General features: G+C 33.0%; 1 protein-coding gene across 2 annotated transcripts in view; it reads left to right on the top strand.

Moving 5' to 3' along the window:
* Positions 1-2,273: 2,273 nt before the first annotated feature.
* LOC125074217 (PTB domain-containing adapter protein ced-6) overlaps positions 2,274-12,745 on the top strand; it is a 71,638-nt gene continuing 61,166 nt past the window's right edge. Inside the window, exons 1-2 of one of the 2 annotated variants that reach the window (XM_047685483.1) lie at positions 2,274-2,393; positions 2,515-2,606. The gene's annotated coding sequence lies outside the window, so the exon portion shown is untranslated. Of the gene's footprint in view, positions 2,418-2,514; positions 2,607-12,745 lie in introns of both variants that reach the window. The other variant, XM_047685482.1, reaches the window with a different exon arrangement.

Raw genomic sequence — 12,745 nt, 5'->3', positions numbered from 1 at the left:
TGAAAGTTTATTGTAAACAAAATTAAAATAATTTTTTATCGATAAACTTCAGTTCTAACTGAACTAATGTATACTACTTGGTATTAAAACCTTTAAAAAAGGTTTCATTATTTTGGCGCCAAATGTATGTAGATGAGTGACTTACAGTTTACAACGAAATTACGAAACGAAAATATAAATAACAATAAGCACTATTTATTAATTGCGCCGGAAGCTGACAAGCAGAAGGCGCCAATAATAAATAGAATAATATATAATAAAATGTTCCAAGTATAAACAAATATGAATCAACTATTTATTTGATAATGAAATTACTAATTAAATTGTTGAACAAAAGTTTAAATCTATACTTATAAATAATCATCAAGATGTACCCGAACTAGCCGTATATGTAGGACCGGAAGTATTAATTGATAACAATACATAACAATGAAACAAACTGAAATGTTCTTATAGTACATAAATAACTTTAAATTTATTCCGAAACACGTGTTGCGTCTATACTCTTGAGGAAAACTATAAACATTTTGATACTCCATCCTTATTTTTAAGGACAAATACCATTTAAAGATGTAATGATGGCCTAAGGCTAGCCGGCTATGTAAGAGATACCTAGTACATAAGCTATTAATGATAGCCTATTACAACCACAGGATTCAAGACGAATAAAGAAGCTTTTAAGTCACGTGATTAGTTGGAACATTGAATAATTTAAGACCTTTATTATGGATTCGGAAAATAATTCAAGATTACTTTGGGTATTACATGTGTTAATCTGAGGATCAACGAGGGAACGGATGCGGATATTATATAAATGAATAATAGAGACGTTAGAGGATAAAGGTGATATGTAACATTTTGTAAACATTTAATTTTATGTCATAAATACAGGTGTTACGACATAAATTCACAAACAGGTCCGGATTTAGGGGATAACAACAGAGTTTCCGACGAGTTAACAAATATCTAATAACAGTTTTAAAACTTACCGATACAAGTAAATATGTTATAAATTACTGATTGAAATTGAATTATTCTAATTAATTCGTAATATAATTATTAGGGTATCCACAATTCCACGCCTCTGTTGGTCTAGGGCATCCTTTGTGGTCTATCATATTCATTAAATCACGGTTTCATAAATAAAATAGGTCATAATAAATCTGAGGTGGAAGAGGCTTATAATGCAAGAGGTGGCGTTGTCCGGTTTGGGAATGAAACGATCGCCTCCTGGCTATTTCTATTCACATTCAATTGTGTAAATAATAAAATAGACAAAAAAAAGACCCGCTGAGTCTCTTTCGCCGGTTCTTCTCAGGTCAGGGTGTTTTATTTTCCGAACCTGTGGTAGCGTATCATTTGACTATCAATGAGTAATTGTAATGCTTCTACATTGAATAAAGGAATTTGAGTTTGGTTTGAATTTGGAACCTCTCGTCTTTATGTCATTGGAATTGGTTTAGTTTAAAGATCGAGTGAACAATAGATTTGACAATTGTCATTCCTATGTCGTTAACATTACGCACGATCTAAGTTTGCCGGTCTGAAATTAGTCACGAGTAGCTGCGCAGAGCGCTGCGCGCAGTTATTACAAACAAAAGCGAGGAGCGTGCCGTAACATAAACTAGAAACGAATACGCGTATTGTGCGGTTACAATTATTGCGAAAATAGTCGATTATCGTGTTTTTTTTTTATTGTTTCGAATGTCTCAAAGGGCCTAAGTTCAGACCAACATAAATACGTACTAACGTATTACGTTTATTTTGTAAATGAACTCTTCAAAATATCTCATCAAAGCCAACATAAATTATGTTCTTATATTTAATTTTATACATATTTATTGATTGTAATAACTGCAAGATTAATAAAGTATATATTAGTCTTTATATTATTATGGTATTAATTTAAGTAGGTACTTAAGTTCTTGGTAAATAGCTAAAGCAAATATTCTTCGGCAATCGTTAAGATCTCCGTGTATTATCATTAAATACATCATTGAAAATTAAAACGTGTGAATTCGTGTCTCCTTCAGACAATCACATTCAATTAAGTATTTTTCATCATTAAGCCGATAAATAAACCTTAGTACATGATTTATTACGATCAGATTGCCGTGCAAACTTAAAATAACTTAAAGAACTAGATAAAATAACCCTTATCCTATTGTTATATGGCGTTTGAGTAATTAACTATTAGTAAGTATACGTTTGTTATAACACAAAGCCTCTTTTGAGCTTGGCAACTGCGTTCTCACCTCTTTTATAACAAGAATGAAGTAGGCACCAGTCGAGAGCGGTCTGTCGGCGCGTGCGCACGTCCTTGGACCTTATTTTTTATTAATCCTAAAGTGAAACAAAAGACATTACCAACGCGACAAACGCTCAGTGATATTGTAATAAGCTCTTTAATTGTATTAGTGAGTTAAATAATTGTAAAATAATTATTGAAACCGGTTAAAAAGGAAGTAGGTACGACAGTTATATAAAATAGTAATGGTGGATTTTCTTTCGCAGGTAAAATCGGCTTTGTTTGTGTAAAACGTAGTTTTGTTTTTAAAAAGTGTTTTATAGTCGTCAGTTGAGTGAAATCGAGTTCATTTTGTCAGGTGAGTGACGGATATTTTTTTTTTATGAATGGACGAGAGCGCTTTCTCCTTAGTTTTTTTTAGGGTTGAACAGACATTTTGTTGTGACGTGAAACGGAACGTTGGATCTTTTTAGGGTATTTTAATGCATTTCTGTTTTGGGGATTTCTCGAAATTATTATATTTTCACTGGCAACTATTTCATATAGTAAAATTTTTAAAAAACAAATGTAATGTTCAGTAAATGTAGATTCTAAAGAATATGAATCATTTTACTTACTTTTATTGTATTTTAGTTTGTAATGTTCGTAAGCTCACTAAGTAATATAAATTCAAGCCGCATCGAAATTCTGTAAGCAAATACATAGGACGTTCACCCGCGATAAACATTTAATAAGGAGTATTCAAAAATGTTGCACGCGTTATTCCTTAAACGAGTTGTGTTGGAGTTAAACTACACCGTTTAGGGTTCCGTAGCGAATATCTGTGACCTGGTTATCTGTTAGAAGCAAGTCACACTGGCTTGAAATGTCGAGATGTGGTATTCGACATTGATTTTAATAATTTCTAGTATCAAAATGGCGTATCACCGTAAGTCGGTTGTCAACATCTCCCAAGTTTGATACGAAGTCTTACTGAACTGCTGATAGAAGGGAACAAATACGTTATTGTGCAAAAATATCACATTTAAAAAATTATTGCAAATTATTTCAAAGATGATAAATTTGTTCGCGTTAAAACGGCACAAGCTTAATATTAAAAACCGACAATATTAACCAAAAATTAACATGTTACTAATTGGGAAAAGTAAGGGTTATATATACTAGCCATTTAAATACCATGTCAAGGAATATAAATTTAAGACAAAACAACGCAATACAGCATATTGTAATGGCAATCTCTGCTATTCTAAGGTAAAAGCCACACATGACTTATCGTTGGCACATGACGGTAAAAGTTTGCTTTTTTTTTTAAGCAAATATTCATAGGCTAAGGTAACTCATTTGCTGGCCTGGCGGGTTGGGTTTAGAATAATCCTCCACGATTTTGGGGAAACAAATTGTTGTATATGTTAGAGAATTGGTCCCTGATTACAACAATACCACTCGCGTCCTGCGAAACTGCACCATTTTCGAGAAAATTAAGAAAAAACAATAATAACCTGTACACGCGGAAATATGTCAAATAGATCGTAATATTACTATAAGAGCAGGATAAGTAATTATTTTGTATAAGTTCGACAAGGATGCAATATACATAAGGTGCTTGTCATATGTCAAAACGCTAAATGAATGTGTCAAATATCACGAATGTGTTTTGACGTTATTCATATTTAAATATATCGTTCGTTGTTTCTTTTTGACTCGCGTATTTCGAATGAGTGCTCATTTTGTTTGTTGTGATTTATTTCGATGATTTTGCTAGAAAGCTTAGATTTATACATTTGATTGTATAAAATTGACACAAAACCGACTCTGTTAACTCTGACTCAATATGGTCTTGTCGGACTTACCCCTAGAGTGTTTTTTAAGAAACTGAGTGAAAAGCCACAAAAGAAGCCACTGAGTTTCGAAATTGTTAATAAATAGCCTGATTTGAGATTAGAATTATATGATTAGTTTTTGCCAATATCTCAAGAACGAAGCAAATTCGCATGATGGGAATGGTACCAGAGCATAGGGAGAATACTCATATACTTCCCCAGAGCCCTCTATCCCCCGCTCCTGGAGCAGATTACTAAACCGCAACCCAAATATCAAAATTACAATAATTCGTTTTAACAATGTGTTAAGAAAAGTCGAGTCAAGAAATGCTAGCGTTCTTGCTACATTCTACCCAGTTATCACTGGTACCGCTATTTACAAACTAATATTATTTAACTGCACTTGTTTGTATGTGGATTGAATTGAATTTGAAATTGAAACAAGTTCCTTATCGATATATCGGTGCTGGTGGACATTACAATACAATATTATTCCTTATTTCGATAAAACGGTGAGATGGTAAATTCATGGCCACCTCATGATTGGTAAGTGAACTATCTCGTTAGTTCAGTGGCTTGATAAAAGGCTGCAGATCCCACGATCCTGGGACCTTAAAAAGTTTTTGGGTCTATTAATGTTTCCATCGAAAAAATCTCAGTAATAGCCCGTAGGAAAAATTGGAAGTGTACCATGCCTAAAAAAGCCGTTGGACCTGCATCTAAACTCATTACGGTCGTGTTGAATTTGTCGTCCCATCGGATTATGCGAGGAGAGGAATTAAGATCGCTTGCGTACCCATTTGTGCACTATAACAAGTCCTGCGTGATGGCTGCCCCCCTTTGAGTGTTCGAGATCGGCCAAGACGAAATCATCATCAAGAGGACATAGGCGTAGGCAAATGTAAGTTGATGACTAATATATGATGTCCACTGTGTCTCTAATTCTACTGGCTAACTACTCCTGTAAACCGGAACACAACAATATAAAGTATTTATTAGCGGTAGAATATTATAAGTGATTCTTACCTACCTAGACGACAAAGCCGAGTAATGTAGGTATGCTAAATAGGCGCGCAAAATAAGAAAATGAATATAATGTTGTCAAGCAGATTATCCAGTGGACTGGTCTAGTAATCCAGTTGTTGGCAACAAAACACCTTTGCCCTTGGAGATTGTCAAGGACAAAAGCGGTGACGTATACGAGAATGCGCCGCCGAGCATGAGACGAAATAATACCACTTCGTAATTGAGCCAATGTACCTAACGACTATATAACTAGGACCGTGCTAGGTCATGGAAAACCTTTGCCAAACAAAGTTGAGAAAACTTTTTAAAGCTAAGAATTTAACTATTTCTTAGCTTGAAGGTGATTTTGCGGACTTCACATAGCAGAAATACAACGACGACTACGAATTCGACATAGAATACTTTAAATTCATTTATTATGTTTTATCTTGTACCATACCCATTGTATACTCACGATCTAAAACGTACACTTGCGTACTTCGTGCACTATTGTGCATTATTGGCACATACTTGGTATAGAAATAAAGCAATTCGTTCCAAAAATTTCATCTACATTAGAAAAGTCAAGACCCTATATATATAAATTGTGTTGAACCAAACGATAGCGTGATTCAGACACTCGTTTTTTCATAAGAAATTTTAGAATAAAAATACTGTTAGATTTTAGACACATGTATGTTTTTTTTTGGTATTATTTATCTTGACAGTTAAATAATTAAAAATAAACCACAGAATCCAATTTAATTTCGTAACATACTTCAATCAAACTTAAACCGGGTATGGTTTCAATTTAAAAACGATTGTGGGCACATCGACATTGGTTACTAAATATTTATCGATTGGTAATATAACAATTTATTTGGGATTACATTGAATTTATTTGATAATATAATATACAAATTAATTATATATGTTTTGGAATATATATCCTACTTATAGTTTGGAAGTTTATTAATCAATCACTGAAGAAAGGCTGGGCTTAGGATGAAATTAGGCCCTTATCCTGCCTTAATACATACTCTACGTTTCATATGACCACTCACTCCCCACCCCTCACACGCGGATAAAAATATCGAATCCACTTACGGTTACTTGTCGGTAGCTGTCCACGTTGGCGGGAAAACATATTTTCACATTTAACCTAACCGAATTGAGTATAACTCACAATATTTACAAGAGTTTAACCATAAGTCCACCTCCTACACTACAATACATAAAGTATTTGACATTAAGCGTTTATTATCTGTATCCATAAATGGCGGTGGACAATACACAGATAGGAAACACGTGATCATTTTAATTGGTTACTGGGAATGCATTAAATATAATTTCCTTTTTGTACGATTAATTCTCGCAATCCAAAGGTTGTCTGGAAGAGATCACTCACTTAAGTCCATCTTATATCGTTTATATAACTGTATATTACTCTTTTGATATACAATAATATATATATGTGTGTTATATTTTACTTAATTAGCGTTAATTACGCATTTAACTTAAGATAAAAATCACGGTACGCAATTAAAATTGTCACGTGTTTCCTATTGGTGTATTCATTGTCCGACGCCATTTACGGTCACAGATAACAAATGCTAAATGTCAAATGCGGACGCGCGAAAATTAAACGTCAATGCATATGTAATGATCGAAAGTCGCTGTTCCTTGAGTGTTGCGGATGCTTTTCCTTACAAAAAAAAATCTTTTATTCATCATTAATATAGCTGAATATACTTTGAATTTGAAGCGTTTAAATAGATTTTAAAGTCAGTTGCGTTTTAGTTTTGTAATTCATAATTGTTAACAATAAATGCACGTATTAATTTTTTTATGTTAATGTCAAATTAAGTAATGATAATAATGGAAACAATCACTTCATCTTCACAAACAATACTCAAAGAGAGGGAGACAGAAACATATTTGAACAAGACAAAAAACTTAATTCGATTGGACATTGATTAATTATTTAAAGTTAACGAAAATATATAAAGAGCTGTCACAACCTTGAAATATAATAATTTATTTTTATTCAATCCCGGAATCCCGGAAACAGTGGTGTCTCTTACATATGACATTGAAATGCACTTCTGATCAAGCATAACACTTGTTAATTCAATCTAAACTATATTAATAAAAGATAATTTAACCGGAGTTCAATAAAATATGACGAAATCTACTTTGTAATATCATATGTGTTATGTATATTGAATTACAAATCCAAATACGATAAAAAAATAATTACAAGATTTACGTGATACATTACGTGACTGTGAAAGTTTAGGTACAGATAAAAACAAAATATTTTTAAAAAATATCGATTTACAGAACTCAAACTCGAAAAAAAATCGATTTACAAAATATTAGATAGTTATTTGAGAATATAAAATGCGTTTCCCATTATATGTTTAAAAAAATATATCGCTGATTGTCGTTTATAAATGCATGCGTATTAATAAAATTTATCCTACACAAGAAGTATTCATATAAATTGATACTCCTTACACCGTGAATGCTGTGAATTCTGGGATGTGATCTAGTGTCGTGTATAATTGTACCCAGGTGTACCAACCACTAGGTGAGAAGATAACATTAGAAAGGATCTAAGTAACAATCATCGCTTGATTGAAGCACGTGTTTCCTATTGTTATTCTGTGATTCAGCCTTACCTAACATGGACATTCACGGTTAAAGCCGCAATCCACAGTTCAAAGCTATGCAGGTAGGTACAAACACAGAACTGGACGAACAAGAATGACAGCATACGCTATATAAAGCTTAAACAGTGGACAGGGTTGCCAGCTTATACTTCTAAATACCTCATACTTATTTATAAAATAAATCAAGCTTTAACATTTTAATTACGAGCCCTCATTTATGTCATTATTTTGCTTATAGTAGTTAAATAATATCTAAATTTATATAGTACGTTGTCTAATAGGTAGCTATCGATTTAATTCAATACTAACATGACGATTCAAAAGGGCTTTTATACTTCTGGAATGAAGAATATTTTGGGTATGAATATTTTTTTTCAGTTGGCAACCCTTAATGTAAACAATGGCTCATAGCACACATGCGTAGCTGTTCCGAGTGCTTCTGTGGGTAGCCGACTTTATCTAAATGTCAAATACGTGCATATAGAAATAACTGACTTACATAGCACCAAGACTATTTAAACGATGTTGTAATCATGTACATCCATGCTACATAGAATTGACATGTTTTAACAATTAATATTTATTACAATCATAATATGTATGTAATGTATATTAATCTGTAATGTAGATTTATTAAGGAAAAGTAACCTTTTAAATATACTTTTTTATAAAATAACACAAGTATATGATATTAATCTTATTAGAAATATTTAAAGATAGATTTTATATCTTTGTAAATACGAAAATAAATTATTTTAGTAATGGCGTATAATGTCAGCATTGCGTGCGATGTCACGTATGTTGAAGATTCAACTTCTTTTTGCATTTATTAAAAAGCAAGAGTATTACATCATACAGCCAATTATTTAGAGTTAAAATCCATAGGTATACGATTCAATATATAATTTTAGATTTCTCCTTCCATATATATAGCATACTTATACAAACTCAACTATAATAAAATTATAATAGTATAAATAAATTACTCAAACACTACAAAATATTTCAGTTTTTAATTTGTAGTAATAAACAACGACGAATGAAGTGGGCCAAGAGTTTATCTTTATAATTTAGATCTGACTAGGGTTGTCATCACCTTATATTTCGTAATCTGTGATGGACGCAAGATGGCGTCTGATAATCAATAAACTTTTTTTTTTTTTTATAGCCCGGGAGGGCAAATGACTCTGCTCCACCTGATGGTAAGTGGTAGTAGAGTCCAAACGCGACGACGGCTAGTGCAGTTGGGAAAGGTGATCTGCTCTAGCCGCCCCCGCCTTGCCGGCCCGCAAGATGCCTCTTCACGCCTCGTTTGAAGGAACCCAGGTCATAAGAGGAGGGGAATACGTGCGCTGGTAAAGAATTCCATGTTTTGGAAGTGCGACAAAGAAAAGAGTTGCCAAATTTCTTGGTACGCGATGGAATTGATGTCACAGTTAGGCGGTGACATCGAGAACCAGCACGCGTGGACTTGTGAAGGAAAGGGGAAGCAGGAATAAGGGAGAATAGTTCCTCTGAGCATTCTACAACTGATTTCGAAATTACTTTTTTTTTATATCAGATGTTTTTAATTAAATTATTTGTGTACCTTTAGTTATACCAACAGAGTAAATTGTTTTTTACTGCCTAGTTGGTATTGTGGTTTTTTATGTCATAAGTATATTAGGTCACAGATCCATAGGTATTGGGCTCAAACCTCAGTTCGGGCCGTAGAATTATTCATCTTTTTTTGGTCAAAATAAATTCAGCAGCAGCTCGGAGTCTGGAGGAGTGGTAAATAAATTTCCGTACGTCGAAAAGCACCGAAAGCCTTTCGTCATCCCCCAGATCTCTTTCCAGTCGAGTCAGATTTGTCGTCCCTTCGGATGGTGAAAGTGAGGAATAAAGAGTGCACATGTTCACTATATGTCCTGCGTAGTTAGCTGGTCTTCCTTGACTTGGCCTTGGCCCAAATCCATGAGTAGGACAAACAAAGTCCTAAATAATAAAAAAAAAGAACTATATGACAGATAAAACGTCAAATAAAAATTTTAATAAGTATATAGGATTTTGTCCGTCTGTCTGCCCAAACTACAAGTCACCTTTGATCCAATAATCCATTAATAAAATAGTTATCTATATGAAGTTCGTTTTATTATGAAAAATGCGGGAGAAATTGGACAAAAAAAATTTTATAATCGAAATCAGCTGTAACTATTTTACTGAGCGCAGAATTAAATTAATAATAAAATATCAATAATTCTTAATACATTATTAGGAAAGTTTTCAAAAAACATGACATTAATTGTGACATTCTTCTAAAAACATTTCTTAAATCGATATAACCTAAAAATCATAAACAAAATATCTAATACTATTCAATAAGATATAATCAATCAAAGGTTGAATGTTCCAAAATCAAAATTCACATTATTTTTTGTCGTGCCGGCCCTAGCCTTAGCTACCTAAGCAGTGATATCATACAAGATCCCTTCTCCACTTGACTACTTAAACGTCCTTCGTTTAACAGAAACTCTGAATGAGTTTCTGTTAAACGAACACGCTTTTGTTAAGTTACAACCCATCGTACATATTTATTGCGTTACCTCTTTGCGTTCTGAAACTATAATATTTTTACAGTAAATAGTTCTGGAACTTAAGGTAAAGTTTATAACGATTTATAAATATTAAAATGAAAAATTCAGAATGTTTTACATGTAGGTATAAAAGAGCTTTGGATTGTTTTTTTTTTATATCGAGTAGGCGGTTGGGCGATTTGGCCAACTGATGGTAAATCACCAGTGCTGTGACATTCCACACATCGCCAATACGCCACCCACCTTGGAAGCTCAGATGTTATGTCCCTTGTGCCTGTAGCTACACTGACTTACTCGTACTTCAAACTTAAACACTGAGTATTGTTATTTGGTGGTAGAATGTGTGATGCTACTAATACATACCCAGAAAAGTGGGGCTCAATATTCCAAAGAAAAGAGCAAGTACTGGATTCATTTTCAATTTTTCATTTCTCTAAACCAGTGATGGTACTACAATTAATAAAGTACTAGTACTCGAATGAAGTTTAATTTATTATACAGTACAGCTCTCTCTCTCAATCTCACTCGTGAAATTTCGTCAACCGACTTACGGTGATACGCCATTTTGATACGTGTATCTCATAAATTTTAGTCAATGTCGCATATCTAAATAATATAAAAATTAAAATGAATAGCCCACCACATTAAAACGAAAGTTTTTTTTTTTTCAATATTCAGCAGATCCTAAGTAACATAGCTTGAAAATCTCGCCATTCTGCCTGTGATACAAAATATGTGTTCAAAATCAAAAGGTATATAAAAACGTAGTTGGAGTTAAAAAAATATTATACGCGTACATATGGCAAAACAATATGGTCGCCCTCAATGAAATCGAAAAATAAAGAATTTTATTTGAGTTCAAATCTAATCATATGATTTATCTTATTAATTATTATTTATTATATAATAATTTAAAAATGTATTATATTTCTTATTTTTAATTATTATGCTTATGTTTAATTCATATTTTCAATAATTACATTGTGTAATATGATAATGCATGGTGAGACTACCTGTAAGCAGTAGAACTTTTGCCTTTATAATTATGAAATGTAATTTTTTATTTTTTATTATGGATTTGATATTGTATCTACTGTTGGTTGTCCTCATGAAATTAAAATAAAATATATATTTATACATACGCACAAATATCAAAAACAAACCCTACGGATGCTCCGAAGCGTAAAATAAGCTGACAAGAATTCGCAAATCCGTTTCTTAGATACATAAAATGTCCGAGGTTAGACATGTCCCTTTCACACCAATTCACACAAATATATATCCATCTCTCTCACACACGACATGAGTTTACCGTTAATCGTTTAGTGCAACGACACGGTGTTCATTATTCCTTTAAAGTTTTACTATTGAATACAAACAAAAGATAAAAGATAGAAATAGTTTAGTACTCAAAACTTATATAATTATTTATCTACATATATTAACTGATCTATATATCATATAATTACTAATACTAACCAAACAAAAACTCTTGATAACATTTAGTCGAGTGTAAAGATTTAGTACGCTCGGCTTTTCGTTAGAACTTGATCTAATACAACTTTTTAATATCACTCATTAAGTTAAACAGGCTCACACGATTTGCAAGTCCGACATTTCAACGATGGGTAAACGCAAGCGCCGAGATGGCCCACTCATTGGAACGCGTTCACCTTAACCGATGATTGCGGGCTCAAACCCAGGCAAGCGCCATTGAATTTAAATGTGCTAATTTTGTGTATATAATTCATCTCGTGAACGGCTGTGAAGGGAAACATCGTGAGGATACCTGCATGTGTCTAATTTCAACGAAATTCTGCCACTGGTGGAATATGCTCGATATGGAATAAGAAACGTAAAAGTGAGGCTACTGTTTCTATCACCCCGCCCGGTGACGCTGTAGAGGTCATTAGGGCCAAGAGCAAATTTATTTCGAAAAAAAAAGTTGCTGTCAAATATTTTTGCGGATTGATAAATGTTACCGTCGATAATACTGCATACGTCCAAAATACTGATTTATAATTTTTAATGTAAACTTTATATATTATAACATAAGAATTGATAACATTAAGTGCTTAAATATATACAAATATGAATTAAAAATAGTTACTGTATAAATCCTGACCGCGTGGAATAGTGGCAAGAATGCTAGCAGCATTTCCCCGTTGAATCGCAATTCCGATCCTCTTGCCTTAAAACGAACCAGCCCTCCTGTCACCAATGGAGGCAATAAGGCGAGGTGTTATACTTTTGATGAAGCTTTTTGCACCACTACTCCAAGGGCCAAGGGTTTCGACAGCAAATGGGACAAAAAAGTAATTTGACATAAGATACGAATATTTAGAACTTTTTTTTTGCTTTAACCGTTTCTTTTTTTTTTTCATAATTATTAAGCAACTGTTGCTATGCTGTGGTCGTAAT

Source organism: Vanessa atalanta, chromosome 27, assembly GCF_905147765.1.
Source record: "Vanessa atalanta chromosome 27, ilVanAtal1.2, whole genome shotgun sequence".
NCBI lineage: Eukaryota > Metazoa > Arthropoda > Insecta > Lepidoptera > Nymphalidae > Vanessa > Vanessa atalanta.
The sequence above is the reverse complement of the archived record's forward strand: the minus strand, read 5'-3'. Positions and strand labels throughout refer to the sequence as shown.